General features: G+C 48.8%; 1 protein-coding gene across 8 annotated transcripts in view; it reads right to left on the bottom strand.

Annotated features, from left to right (window-relative positions):
- The window catches only part of LOC144894280 (extracellular sulfatase Sulf-1-like), a 101,979-nt gene extending 89,121 nt beyond the window's left edge, over positions 1-12,858 (bottom strand). For 2 of the 8 annotated variants that reach the window (XR_013624968.1, XR_013624967.1), the window contains exon 1: positions 12,698-12,837. The gene's annotated coding sequence lies outside the window, so the exon portion shown is untranslated. Of the gene's footprint in view, positions 1-1,488; positions 1,663-9,570; positions 9,736-9,991; positions 10,034-12,697 lie in introns of those variants that run through there. The other 6 variants (XM_078786690.1, XM_078786691.1, XR_013624969.1 and 3 more) reach the window with 6 other exon arrangements.
- Between the last annotated feature and the right edge of the window lie 2,465 nt (positions 12,859-15,323).

Raw genomic sequence — 15,323 nt, 5'->3', positions numbered from 1 at the left:
AATAAGCCTGACATCTCACCCTGACCATCCACAAATTTTCCTCTGCTATCCCCCAATGGGTCCACAATCCTCTTACCCCTTATTTACTGAAAGAACGTCAGGATCTTATGTTTAATAATATTGGCCTTTTCATATTATACTTATGCCTACACACACACACACACACACACACACACACACACACACACACACACACACACACACACACACACACACACACACACACACACACACACACACACACACAGTTACAAACAAAGTTCATTTTATAGACTATATGGTATCTTTTGGAAGCATAGGCTTTCAGGCTAACTTATCAGATCAGTATAATTTACTTTACATTGGAATGACAAGATTGTAGAAATAAATTCGCCACTCATTGCAAATAACACAAGACCAGTCAAAATATTTATTTTTCCTTTCGCTTTCAACTCCTATAAATGTTTTACCCCCCCCCCCCCCCCCACCTCTGCCAAGCTCCCAAAGGCCGTTGTGAAATTTTAATGAGAAGCTCGCAAGCCAAAAATCGTGTTTGAGTCAAAGTGTGACTCAATGGAGATAAGCAGATAGCCATCCATGCACAAGGTCCAAAGATCAACTTTGCGGACGGTGAACGCAGAAAGCATGCGAGATCAGAGTGGGGATGGAAGGCAATTTGAAAAGTAGAGGTGGGGTAGAGGTAGGGGTGGGAAGAGCTCTCCGCAGGAAATTGGAAGTGCATTCACTCGGTTCAGACTGAAAACAGGTAACAAGTGGGCACTGGGGTTTCATATCCAAATGTCAGGTAATAAGTATATTTGAACGTTACATTTTGCAAGCAGAATGAACAGCTTGCGACTTCATTAACTGAGCTAGACATATGATCTGCACTGTACAGAGAGGGTCAGCGCTGGATGCTCCATCACCGTAAGCTATACGGAGGCCTTGCACATGTGCAAATGGTATCATTTTGAGAATCGATTGACCACTGGCACTTTTACACAGAGTCAGAACATGCTCTGCAAAGCCAGCTGTGTTTTACTACTCCTTTATTTGTTCAGAATGAACGACTGGCCTTTACTTGCAAGAGTGATAGCATGGCGGTGCAATACATGCGGAACAGGCCAAAAGCCCTTGCACTTTTTCCCACTTCTATAAGTGTGCACGAGGACCACATTCAGAAGTGACATTACGTTCCTGATTAAATTCATGGCATTTCAGGTATGTTCCTGATGGCATCAGCAAGATAACGAAAACATGACTTCATAGCCACGTGATAATATCTTCGAGGAAGGCTCGAAATGTCAATTTTTTTTAAGTCGTCACAATGTGACACACATGCACCACCTGCCTTCTGCATGAAAGAACAAACAACAAAGGCACTGACTGTTACGAGTGCTGCATTGTTCCTCATCGACACACAGCAACATCCTGTCTGACTGTACAGGAAATGAAGTCTCCAGTCAGTGGTGGACCTGTTGAATCAAAACAGAAAACTGGTTCATTCACCTTCATTCCATCCATCGGGTTTCGGGACCTCTGGTGCTCATTGCGGGATCAATTGCTGCGCCCATGCGGTTCGGCATTTGACAATTGACGTTTCCCCACTGACACGTGTGCCACAAAAGACTCGGCTCGCTCGGCAAGTGCTTTTGGAGCCTTCCAGCAGCTTACAGCTAGGAAATGGCCTGCAAAGGAGCGATTCATACAGCGCGTTACAAGAGCGACAGGTTGGTTCAGCCTGCTGAGCGAGCACGTTGCGTGAGTTACCATTCCATTCACAGCGAAGAAAAATAATGATAAAGTGCGACCTTGAAGGCCTATGGTGTCTGTATAACCATCCCTACTTCACTCTTTTGGAAAGAGTCCATGTAAACCATCTTGAGGTTGCATCTGATGCAGAATCGTGTCTGCACCGCAATAAGTCATGGTGTGGACACATGGTGACAAATCATTGCAAACTCCATGTCGCAGAACAACTTGCAGGTGGAAACCTTGCATTAGCTACCTGGATACTATCTGTTTATGTCAGGATCACAACGGCAGACATGTACAAGACATGGAAGACAACCGAACAGGAATGACACGAGTCCGTAGGCTTCGTCAGGTTAAAGCAATGGACAAAGGAGAACTCTTGGCTTCCAGTTTTCAGCATCCGACGTAACAGCCACTCGGATAATACGGCAAGAGCCAAAGGAATGCATGGGGAAGCGTCCTGCCATTTGCTGATGGAATGTTGAAAAACATTTTCACAAAATCCCGAATGTCTCCCACATGCTCACAGCATTGACTCCACTGGAGTGGCAACTGCTTATGACGCCGAACGATAAACCTCCGAGGTTTCTTAAGCCAATGGTTTCGACTCATCTGAATTCTACATCTCATGATGTTCAATTATCGTGAACTAGAACATGCATCTGTAACAGTACAGTCAAAGTCCACTTTGATATTAACCACAAAATCAGGCAATGTGTATTCATTGGTTTCTGCCCGGAGGCCAACACCGAGGCCTCATTGGCATTTCAAGGCAATCGCTTTGAAAAACATTGCGAAAGAATGCTCAGAACGTGTAGCAAACGAACCGGGCAATGTCTGATTGTGCGGTTATGTGGTGCGCAAGACAGATCAAGCGGTTGTTGACTCTGGCAGAAAGTGGCTAAATTATAAGTTCAAATGAACTGTAAGTGACGAGCAAATTACGTCAGAAACAAAAACCTAAAAAAAACTATCCGACGTCTACTGATGGTGATAAAGATATGGAACTTCATAAAAATAAACAAAATGTCAAATTCCAAATTAGATAGATTGCCAACAGACATAAGAGAAGTCGTAGAATGATTCGATTCGATACTCCGCAAATCAAATCAATAACCGATTGGATACATCGACAGATTGCGGGCGTTGCGTGGTGGTCTAACTCTGGGGTACTGCATTTAAATAAATAAACCTTTTTATCCTCCATATTTATAAAAACAATGTTGAAAAAATATATATATATATATATAACTTGTGCAACTTGTACCAGAATGCTGTTTTATTAACGTGCTACTTATCGACCTTTTGGGAAATAAAAAGCTTCACTTTGACAAAATAATAATAAAATTTTTAAAATGGCTGAACTTTCTGGTATTGTACCCAAGGACACTGCGTAATGTGTGATATAATACATACATGACAAACAGGTCAGAGGACTTGTCAAAGCAGAACCACGCAGGGGTATGTCCTGGCGATCCTTTTCACGCAAGCCGCTGAGTGTGACCCCCTTATAGGTTCTTAATATCCCCACTACCGTATCTACACGACAAGAGAGCCGTCTGTCTGTCTGTCTGTCTGTCTGTGTTGTAAAAAAAATTCTCAGAGATGGCTGAACAAATCTTCATCAAACTTGCAGAAGTCATCAGTGAGTATCGGGGAGTGTTTTAGATCCAATTTCTTTTTTCTTTTTTTTTAAACAAAAAGTTTGATTCTTTTTTGAAAACAATTTTTTTAAATTGCTCTGCAGTACCTAATATGTTGTAGCTATGTGAAACGTAATATTAAATGATCTCCGACCACATTCCTTAGTGGTTGTAGGGAAGCAGTTCAGGCCCCGACAAAAAGAAAAATACACATAGCTGGCCCGATATCCACCAAATCAGGTCATGGGGACACATATTCCCACTCCCCCTCTTACAAAGGGACGATGCCGACAACTTGCCAATAGTCCCCGAAAGGAGCGGGTGTTTCCAGTTTATATAATTTAGCAAATGGATTTTAAACACATAATATATAGGCCTAACCCTAAGTCAATGCTGTGCAAATGTGCATTCTTGTGACGCAATTTTATTAATTGCATAAGAATGCAGAACTATAGACTACAGTAGATCTAGGAACGGGCACGACTAACCTGAACGTAATCCACATCCACGATATATATAATAAACTTGTATGTAAAAACGTTAGGGTTAAATTGGACTGGCCATGCGTGCTGCAAGTGGTCCGAGGTGCGCTGCAAGTGCAGACAACGTCATCCTGAAACACTACCTGCTGTGGCAACAGATGATGTAGAGAATCAGTGAATTATTCACTTGTGATTAAATTAGACAACTTTGTCGAACTCTGTCTAAGGAACTCCTGATGCACTAATCGAGCTTGTGGTTTGAGATGCACTCACTGCAAGTGCTGCCAATGCCATCTTGAAACACAATTAGCTTTTGCTGCAGATGCGATCACATAATCAGTGCATTATTAACAACTTATGGTTAGATTAGACAACTTGGCTCCCATTTCATTACAGGGACTCAAACTCAAGAACTTGAAGATCTCCAGCTACACACCTTAACCGTTCAGACAGCACAAGATAATCACCACCACCGTGGTAACATGCTAGCTCAGAGGTAACATATTCGCCCTTTCATTGTCTCGTAGCTCAGAGGTAACATATTCACCCTTTCGCTGTCTAGTAGCTCAGAGGTAACATATTCGCCCTTTCGCTGTCTAGTAGCTCAGAGGTAACACATTCGCCCTTTCGCTGTCTAGTAGCTCAGAGGTAACATATTCGCCCTTTCGCTGTCTAGTAGCTCAGAGGTAACATATTCGCCCTTTCCTTGTCTCGTAGCTCAGAGGTAACATATTCACCCTTTCGCTGTCTAGTAGCTCAGAGGTAACATATTCGCCCTTTCGCTGTCTAGTAGCTCAGAGGTAACATATTCGCCCTTTCGTTGTCTCGTAGCTCAGAGGTAACATATTCACCCTTTCGTTGTCTAGTAGCTCAGAGGTAACATATTCGCCCTTTCGCTGTCTAGTAGCTCAGAGGTAACATATTCGCCCTTTCGTTGTCTCGTAGCTCAGAGGTAACATATTCACCCTTTCGCTGTCTAGTAGCTCAGAGGTAACATATTCGCCCTTTCACTGTCTAGTAGCTCAGAGGTAACATATTCACCCTTTCGTTGTCTAGTAGCTCAGAGGTAACATATTCGCCCTTTCGCTGTCTAGTAGCTCAGAGGTAACATATTCGCCCTTTCGTTGTCTCGTAGCTCAGAGGTAACATATTCACCCTTTCGCTGTCTAGTAGCTCAGAGGTAACATATTCGCCCTTTCACTGTCTAGCAGCTCAGAGGTAACATATTCGCCCTTTTGCTGTCTAGTAGCTCAGAGGTAACATATTCGCCCTTTCGCTGTCTAGTAGCTCAGAGGTAACATATTCGCCCTTTCGCTGTCTAGTAGCTCAGAGGTAACATATTCGCCCTTTCGCTGTCTAGTAGCTCAGAGGTAACATATTCGTCATTTCGCTGTCGAGTAGCTCAGAGGTAACATACTTGCCCTTTCGCTGTCTAGTAGCTCAGAGGTAACATACTTGCCCTTTCGCTGTCTAGTAGCTCAGAGGTAACATATTCACCCTTTCGTTGTCTCGTAGCTCAGAGATAACATATTCACCCTTTTGCTATCTCGTAGCTCAGAGGTAACATATTCGCCCTTTCGTTGTCTCATAGCTCATAGGTAACATATTCACCCTTTCGCTGTCTAGTAGCTCAGAGGTAACATATTCACCCTTTCGCTGTCTAGTAGCTCAGAGGTAACATATTTGCCCTTTCACTGTCTAGTAGCTCAGAGGTAACATATTCGCCCTTTTGCTGTCTAGTAGCTCAGAGGTAACATATTCGCCCTTTCGCTGTCTAGTCGCTCAGAGCCAACATACTCGCCCTTTCGTTGTCGAGTAGCTCAGATGTAACATATTCGCCCTTTCGCTGTCTAGTAGCTCAGAGGTAACATACTCGCCCTTTCATTGTCAAGTAGCTCAGAGGTAACATATTCACCCTTTCGCTGTTTAGTCTGGGTTTGATCAATCATATTGGTAGCACTTGGGTGGGGCATTGCATCTGTGAGTATGCCGTGCTTAAGAACAGAAAATAAGCTGGCTATCCCATCTGCATTTAGGTTGTGGACTGACACCACAACCAACCCCTGCCATGATCTACAGGGGGCATTATTAAAAATAGGGGCAAGGCCCCTGGGCTCACCTGGTAGAACCAGGGAACCAATGGTAGGTGTGGATGACCTATGAAATATTTAATGGAAAGAAAGTAAATACAGTAACTATTTTGGGGGGCAACCCCCTGATTTTTCTAATGCCGGCGAACAATCGTTCGTACATCGCAGGCGATGAAGTTTGTGGTCAAATTTCATTGAAAATGGTTGTGTAGTTTCTGAGGAGATCAAATACCTATTTTGGAGGGTTAACCCCCCCCCCCTCCCCATAGACCCCCTTGATGAGTGCAGATGTTGATTTGGTAAATATACCTTCGTTAGGCATCAGATATGAAGCTTGTGGCCAAGTTTCATCAAAATCGTGTTTGGATCAAGAGATAATGACTGAAGTGATTACAGACTCACTCACTCACTCACTGACTGACTGACATCGCTCGATCGCATAAGCTTAGCGGATTAAAGTCCAGGTGAGCTAACAAGGTTGCACCGGCAGAAGTGATGCAATCACTAACCTGGGCCTGGGCGGACGGACGGACGGACGGACGGACGGACGGACGGACGGACGGACGGACGGACACACACACACACACACACACACACACACACACACACACACACACACACACACACACACACACACACACACACACACACACGATGATTTTCCCGACAAACTTTGGCCAGCAGAGTCAGGTATTAAGACTGGGAATATTTCTGCAAAGGAGTTATAAGCAAAATTGATTTAGCTGGTAACACCTTTGATCATCTCAATTCATAAATAAAATAAAAATAAACACATAAATCACCAAATCGAATTTTTCACCCATTTGAATCAGCAAGAGATATTCTTACTGGGTTTGTGGAGTGAGCAGTTGCGAACCCCTGGGTTTTAACATATATAGTATTAGATTATTATAAGAAACACTTTTTTTTTAAACAATCCAATCCACAGATATATATATATATACATACACACACATATATTTATTTATTCTAAAAATTTGTGTGGCTCCTTATTCTGAGCCGAAGAGTGACGACGAGGGTGATTTTGTTTTCTGAGCTGATTGGGGGGGCCCTCCAGTATGCGGCCTGACACTTCAGCCTCAATGATCATCCGCCACTGGCTTAGGCCATCTTGCCTCCATGGTCAGGCCTAGCAGTGCTTGCTATATATTGCCTAACCATTCACACAGTGCTTTCATTGATATATTCTATCATAATGCAGAGAAACGGTTTGGAATTAGCAGTTTGTATCTTTTCTGTTATGTACAAGTTCAATTTAATTTTTTTAATGTCATCATGTCACATGTATGTAGCAATACCTTAGATCTCTGCCCTCTAGTTGATTCCTTTGCTGTTTGTGTCACTAATGGAATATCAAGTTCCATTTAGTTGTTTTGCACAGTTGCAAATGCTAATATAATGTATTATTGAAGGTAATCAAAAACAATACACGTGTTCCCTCGTCTATAGCTCGAGGCAAAATTTAAATAAACGATTTCCTTTGTTGCCTCCACCAACGAAATGTCTGTCTGTCTGTCTGTCTCAAAATATCTCAAAAAGTTGTGGACGGATCCAGATGAAACTTGGTGGAAAGGTTGGGTGTGTGACAAGACAACAACAACAACAACAGGCCATTTTAAGGCCATTTTCATTTTCCCTACTAATTTCCCTACTAAAATTAAGGCCATTTTCCCTACTAGAGCGGGGGTTAGCCTTGCGGTCCCCATGACAATCTTCTCCATTTTGCCCGATTTTCTGCATCTCTCCTTGTTAACCCCCTTGCCCGCATTTCGTCTTCGACCATCTTCAGCCAAGTCTTTCTCGGTCTTCCCCGTCTTCTACTTCCTTCTACATTCATTTCCATCACTCTTCTCAACCAGTCACTTTCATCCTTCCTCAACACATGACCAAACCCTCTCAACCTGTTCCTCTTCACAGCATCAATCACAGGCTCTATTCCATCATCTTTTGCAATTCATCATTTGTCTTCCTCTCTCTCAACGATACTCCGCACATCCACCGAACCATTCGCATTTCCACCCTTTCCAGCCTTCGCTGCTGCTCTATGTTCATGACCCATGGCTCGCTCCCATAAATCATAACACTTCTCACACATGCAGCATACACCTTTCCCTTCAGCTTCAACGACACTCCCATCCTCATCAGCACGCCACTCAGTTCCCGAAACTTCTTCCATGCATATCTCACTCTAGCAACCGTTGCCGAGTCTGATCCACCTTCTCCATTCAGCATGTCTCCGAGGTAGCAAAATGTTTTCACACCTTCCAGCTTCACGCCGTCTCCAAGATCCAACTCAACATTTCCTCCATCTGCAGCTCCCTCTGTGCAGACCTTACATTTGAATGTAGCTGCCACACTGGTTAATGACCCTCTCAGACCACTGCATTTTTGATGAACCCACTCAGCACACATTGTACATTGAATGGAGTTCACTCCGACACCCTTCCTACACACAGCACACGGCCACTTCCCAGTTCTTTCCACCTCACCACATACTTTACCACTTGCCATCACCTTCGTTTTTCCGATATTCACCTTCAGACCTTTTGTTTCCATACATTCCTTCCACTTGTTCATCTTCTCCTTTAGTCCATCCATACTTTCCGCAATCAACACCAGATCGTCTGCATACAACAACTCCCACGGTAAACCCTCCTTTACGTTCTGAGCCAGCACCTCCATCACAGCTACAAATAGTAGTGGACTTAGTACCGACCCCTGATGCACTCCCACCTTCACCTCAAACTCACCACTGTTCCCGTCCTTCGTCCTTACAGCTGTGCGCGCTCTTTTGTACATTGCCATCACTACTCTGATCAACCATTCCTCCACTCCTAACTTCCTCAATGCCCATGTCACTACTTCACGTGGAACCCTATCGAATGCTTTCTCCAGATCAATAAACCCAAGAAACAACTTCTTCCTCTTCTCCATGTACTTCTCCTGCAACTGCCTCACAATAAAGAGCGTGTCTGTCGTTCCTCTTCCTGGCATAAATCCAAACTGCACTTCGTCGATCTTCACTTTCTTCCTTATCCTCCTCTCCAACACCCTTTCCAGGTGTGTGTGACCAGGAAGAATCGATTCGATTTTCATGAAGATTCGAATACGGAACTGGATCAGATAAAATAAAATAAAATTTAAGTGATTCTTAACCATTCAGCGATAGGGTCAAAAACGGTATACAGCATGATATCACATAAACTTGTGGACGAATCATCACAAAACTAGGTGGATGAGTTCGGTAGGTGACAAGAACAAGTCGATTAGCTTTTAGTTCAGGTCGAGATGCAGATCCGGCCTATCAGTGGATAGAAAACGTAAACTGTTGAGCCTGGCGGAGGTATGCTCTCTACCGAGTGCTGTTCTAGTCTTCATCCAGTTTTCTTTGCAGACTTCTCATAAATATGGTCTAACACCCACAGGGGTCCACAACTGCTCCCTCCACAAACCCAGTAAGAAAACGTCGGTGTACAGGGAAGGAGAAGGGCTGGCTGGAAATTGAGCTGCTAGTTGAGAAAAGTACGTTTCGGTGAGGGTAGAGTGAGAATCACTCGGTGAACAGGCACAGGAGCACGATAACACGTGTGTGAGTTTCACCTTATGTAGCTGCCATCCGGCTGCTCCCTGGTGTATGCAGGTCATGGGGCAAACAGTAGAAAGTGCAGGCAGTGTAGGGTGCTGAAGAAAGTTTGGGGCAGTGGTTTTATACCCTCAAATCAAAATCTGAACACACTAGCAACGGTACCCGCCCTACGGGCAGGACTTCAATTGGGAGACCCAAATGAAAAGGAAAAATATCAGATTTTAAACGATTTATATAAACGTCCGTTAAATCATATCACACGCAAATCATCAAAATCTAAACAGTATTTGTCGAATTTCAATAAAAGCCACATCACTCTTCATATCGGTAAATATTATTCCATAGTGTTTGGAAAAATTGGAAATTGGGAAAATTGGGGAAAAAATGGAAAAACAATACAGCCATTTTACTCCAGGGGGTCCCAGGATCACCCACCCAAAATTTCGTTGCGATCAGTTCAGCCGTTTTTTGCGGTACCTGGGAACAGACAGACAGACATTTGGTGAATTATAGTAAGATAAGCCAAAAGGTCTCCCAGAAAGCAATCCTTCATCATTAAGCAAAGTTCGATCGAAAAACCCATGAGGTATTGGTGACCGACATCCGTGATGCGATTCGAGATTGGCTGGATCTATGAGGTACATTGAACTCTTTGCACAACTCACCTACATCAACTACGTTATCGTCTTCTCCTCTTTTGAGACGTCTGAGAGGTCGATCCTTGGCCTAAATGCCACTCGTGCTTATCGGAGTCAAATCTGGTGCTTCGGTGACGCCAAGAGCAATATTGCTTCCATCGGGTGCCCGCGGAGGCTTAACCTGAAGATCATTTCAAAATGCTGGCACAGTGTACAGGATTATCCTAATGGATGGGATGGATATGTCGCCAGATGGAGCGGAGGAGAGATCAAATTGAGAAAACCACGACGGTGTGTTCTTTCAGACACTATAACGGGGAATGATTCCTACAAGGAACGGAGTGGCAGAGACCCGACCAAGACCCTCAAAGAGATAAACGACCAAAATGAGACGTGAATAACAGCAATCATCAGGCTGAGATACACTGTTCAATAACTCAGCAGTTATTGCTCAATCCAAGACCCTTCCTGCAGTTGGTGCGTGGTTTTCGGAAATCGCTGGTGGGGTCTTCCCGCCAGGGTCTTCTGCCTCCCAGCCTTATTGATTTGGCACCAAACACAAACACAAGTCAAACGGACGGTTGACCAGAGACCATGAAGGCCTAACTATAAAATAAAATAAAACAAATTAATTACTTTGGATGATGAGGTCCTACGATGTGTTGCCATAGAAACGGAATGAAGTAAAGGCTCCACCCGAACGACCTCTGGGTAATAGAGCCACCTGTCACCTGCCTCAAGCACACACCGGTACGTGGAACTGGACGATCTGGGACTTTAGGAGCCCCTGATTAAACTCGAAGTGAGAGTTCCCAGGCTCTTCGTGAACTTTGTTTGCTTTGGATGACAATGTTGGAAAATAACAATTCCTTGTTGTTCCCAAAACGTTCTTACTTACATTACGTCATCACGGCCTCTCTCGGATATAAAAACCACAATTCGAAGGTCGGACATTGGTTGATAAACTTTTATGGTACGTACTTATAACCGATCCCAAACATCCGATCTCCCGCTTACCCCCCACCAGCTTCTGCCACCCTTCGGAGCAATGCGCGGGTGCGTCGGTGAAGGAATGGGAGGAAATGGGGGAAGGATCGGGTCACTTTCCCCGTAAACCCCCCAACACCTCAGCTAGAAAACGACATAATAAAGGAAACAAATTCCCACCCTCCCCCTCCCACATGATATAATATTTACGAGTCGGTTGAGCGTGAATGGGGCAACAAAGTGAAACTTCAACGATCCGCGCGGACCGCCTTGGTGACCCCGCGACCCCACCCTGCCCCGATCCCCCGCGGAGCTTCACCACGAGGCTCGGAAACGGTTTGGGGTTTTCACCAAATGTGCCGTGAAGAATGACACGAACGGAGCCTCAAGAAAGAGCCGCAGTCCCGTGACCCCCACCTAATGAGAGATGCGGAACTCTGACCCCCACTTGATGAGAGCCTTGGACCCGTGACCCCCACCTGAGCCTTGGACCAGTGACCCCCACCTGAAGAGAGACGCGGACCTCTGACCCCCGCCTGATGAGAGCCTCGGACCCGTGACCCCACCTGATGAGCCTTGGACCAGTGACCCCCACCTGATGAGCCTTGGACCCGTGACCCCACCTGATGAGCCTCGAACCCGTGACCCCACCTGATGAGCCTCGGACCCATGACCCCACCTGATGAGCCAGGACCAGTGACTCCCACCTGATGAGCCTCGGAACCGTGACCCAACCTGATGAGCCTCGGACCAGTGACCCCCACCTGATGAGCCTCGGACCAGTGACCCCCACCTGATGAGCCTCGGACCAGTGACCCCACCTGATGAGAGCCTCGGACCCGTGACCCCACCTGATGAGCCTCGGACCAGTGACCCCACCTGATGAGCCTCGGACCAGTGACCCCCACCTGATGAGCCTCGGACCAGTGACCCCACCTGATGAGAGCCTCGGACCCGTGACCCCAACCTGATGAGCCTCGGACCAGTGACCCCCACCTGATGAGGCTCGGACCCGTGACCCCCACCTGATGAGCCTCGGACCAGTGACCTCGGCCTAGGACCCGTGACCCCACCTGATGATGAGCCTCGGACCCGTGACCCCACCTGATGAGCCTCGGACCCGTGACCCCACCTGATGAGCCTCGGACCAGTGACCCAACCTGATGAGAGCCTCAGACCCGTGACCCCCACCTGATGAGCCTCGGACCAGTGACCCCCACCTGATGAGCCTCGGACCCGTGACCCCACCTGATGAGCCTCGGACCCGTGACCCCACCTGATGAGCTTCGGACCCGTGACCCAACCTGATGAGAGCCGCGGAACCATGCGCCCCCGAAGAAAGCTTGTAACTCTGACCCTGCAAAGAGTGAAACACTGCCACGGAACTGTGACCCCCCCCCCCCCCCCCCCCGACCCAAGAAAGAGCCGCGAAACCGTGACCCCAACGTGAACATCTCAAGTGGCTCTTAAAAAGAGGCCTAAATGACAGGTAGAGCTGCAGCCACCACCACCTTACCGGCCTGCGATACTGGAGCCAGGATGCCGCGATCGGGCCTGACGAGCTCTTCAGCTGCTTTGCTGATAATCCTCAGGACAGATGTTTCTTTCCCTTCCCTCAAACCGCTTAAAGCGGCTTCTCAACTCCGCCCCGAGCTCATTTTCCACGCCCCTCGGCTCGGAGACTCCGCCTCCTGACTTCAGTCTCTCCACCCCCTGAGTGTTTTATCCCCGCCCCCAAGATTTGCTCGCTTCGCCCAAAGAGATCATTTTTCCGATTTGAAAATACAATCCGCATCAGTTTATAATCAAATAACGTAATTCAAAATATACAAACGTGTTACCAAATTTCCACATAAACAACGTGGACAGTCTCGTCCAGGTTTGTTTTTAAAATATCCAACCCGACAGATACCGTTTTCAGAATTCAGATTGAAGGAGCTGTGCTCCAACTCGAATCGAAAGAATGGACGCGACAAAAAGCTGGAATTCGTCCGGGTTTCTTTATTGCATCAAATCAACTCGGGTAAATTGAAAAGCCCGTTTATCGGGCAGCATTAATATATACAAGCACTCGAATATCTCATGCCGGAGCGTTTGCCCTTAAAAGGCGCGACTGGGCGTGTCCGGGAGACCTGGGCGAGTCTGGACATGCCCGGGAACGGCGAGACTGGGTGTCGCCGGACGGGCCGGGCGAGCCCGGCACAGCGATCGCTCCGTGGTTGCGTCCTCGGCAGGTGTAAGGCGATTGTGTATGTTCAGCGGCAACCACTACACACGCCCCCCCAGAATCGACTTGCACCGACAGGGTCAATTTAAGGGGGGTCCTGATGACCCGGCCGAAGCGACCCCTGGAGGGTCATGGGGGGGGGGTCCGGTGTGGGGGTGGGTGGTCGAGCGGGAGGCACCGTGAACGGGGGGCGGCCTCGCCGCGGAGGAAGGGCCAACCGAGGTGGTTGGTCGATGTCCACGTGCGCCGGCTTGAGGCGGTCCACCGAAATCCGGTCCGACCTGCCGCCGACGTCAATGACGAAGGACTTGTCGTCCCGTCCCAGGACACAGAAGGGTCCGTCGTACGGCGGCCTGAGTGGCCCCCGGTGTGCGTCATGACGCACAAAAACGTACTCCGCTGTGCGAAGCGCTGGGGGGACGTAGGACTGGGGGTCACCGTGGTGGGACGTTGGCACGGGGGCAAACCGTCGGGCGGTCTCCTGGAGGTCCGAGCGCTGGCGAGCTGCGGACCAGGGACTGGTAGCGTCGGGCACGAATTCGCCCGGGACGCGTAGCGGCTGGCCGTAGAACAGCTCGGTGGTGGACGCCCGGAGGTCCTCCTTGGGGGCCGTGCGGAGGCCCAAAAGGACCCACGGTAGCCGGTCGGTCCAGCCGCCGTCCTGAAGGCCGGCCATGAGCGCGGCCTTCATGGAACGGTGGAACCGCTCGCACAACCCGTTGGCTTGGGGGTGGTAGGCCGTGGTACGGTGGAGCCTGACCCCCAGGTTGCGGGCGACCGCGCCCCACAACTCGGAGGTGAACTGCGGCCCGCGGTCCGAAGAGATGTCTGCCGGTGCGCCGAAACGGGTGACCCAGGTGGCGATGAAAGCCTGCGCCACGTCGGCGGTGGTGGTGGAAACGAGGGGAATGGCCTCCGGCCACCTGGTGGTCCTGTCCACCATGGTGAGCAGGTGTGTGAAACCCCGTGATGGGGGGAGCGGGCCCACCAGGTCCACGTTGACGTGGTCGAAACGCCGTTCAGGCACGGTGAAAGGTGCCAGCGGGGCCTGGGTGTGTTGGTGGGCCTTGGCCTGTTGGCAGGCCGTGCAGGTGCTGGTCCAATCGCGGACATCCCGTCGAAGGCCGTGCCAGACGAATCGCAGCGACACCAGCTTCTGGGAAGCTTTCCGGCCGGGGTGGGAAAGGTCGTGGAGGGAGGCGATGATGCGGCGTTGCCAGGTAACGGGCACGATGGGGCGAGGCTGGCCTTGGGAGACGTCGCAGAGCAGGACAGTGTCCGCGAAGGGGACGTCGGCCAGGCGGAGGCCCGTGTCCGCCGCCCGGAGGGCTTGCACCGTGGTGTCGGTGGTCTGGTCAGCCACCATAAGTGCGAAGTCCACGCCGAGGTGGACCGCGTTCGCGCTGGCCCGAGAAAGACAGTCGGCCACGGCGTTGTCTTTGCCGGCGACGTGCCGGATGTCCGTGGTAAACTCCGACACGGCGGAGAGGTGGCGCTGCTGGCGGGCCGACCATGGCTCCATGACTTTGGCCATTGCGTAAACCAACGGCTTGTGGTCGACGAAAGCCGTGAAGGGTCGGCCCTCCAGGAGGTGGCGGATATGGCGAACGGCCAGGTGTAGACCGAGGAGCTCGCGGTCAAACGTGCTATATTTGAGCTCGTTCGGCCGGAATTGCCGGCTGAAAAAAGCGAGTGGCTGCCAAACCCCGTTCACCCATTGCTCATGTACGGCGCCCACTGCGTAGTTGGACGCATCCGTGGTGAGGGCGATGGGAGCGTTGAGCACCGGGTGAGCGAGCAGTGTTGCGTCGGCGAGGGCCCGCTTTGAGCTTGTAAATGCCGCATCCATGGCTGCGGACCAGACGACGTCGTGTTTGGCCGGCTTGCCCCGGAGGGCTTCATAGAGGGGCCGCAT

The sequence above is a fragment of the Myxine glutinosa genome, chromosome 11 (genome assembly GCF_964187855.1).
Source record: "Myxine glutinosa chromosome 11, kmMyxGlut1.1, whole genome shotgun sequence".
Lineage (NCBI taxonomy): Eukaryota > Metazoa > Chordata > Myxini > Myxiniformes > Myxinidae > Myxine > Myxine glutinosa.
The sequence above is the reverse complement of the archived record's forward strand: the minus strand, read 5'-3'. Positions and strand labels throughout refer to the sequence as shown.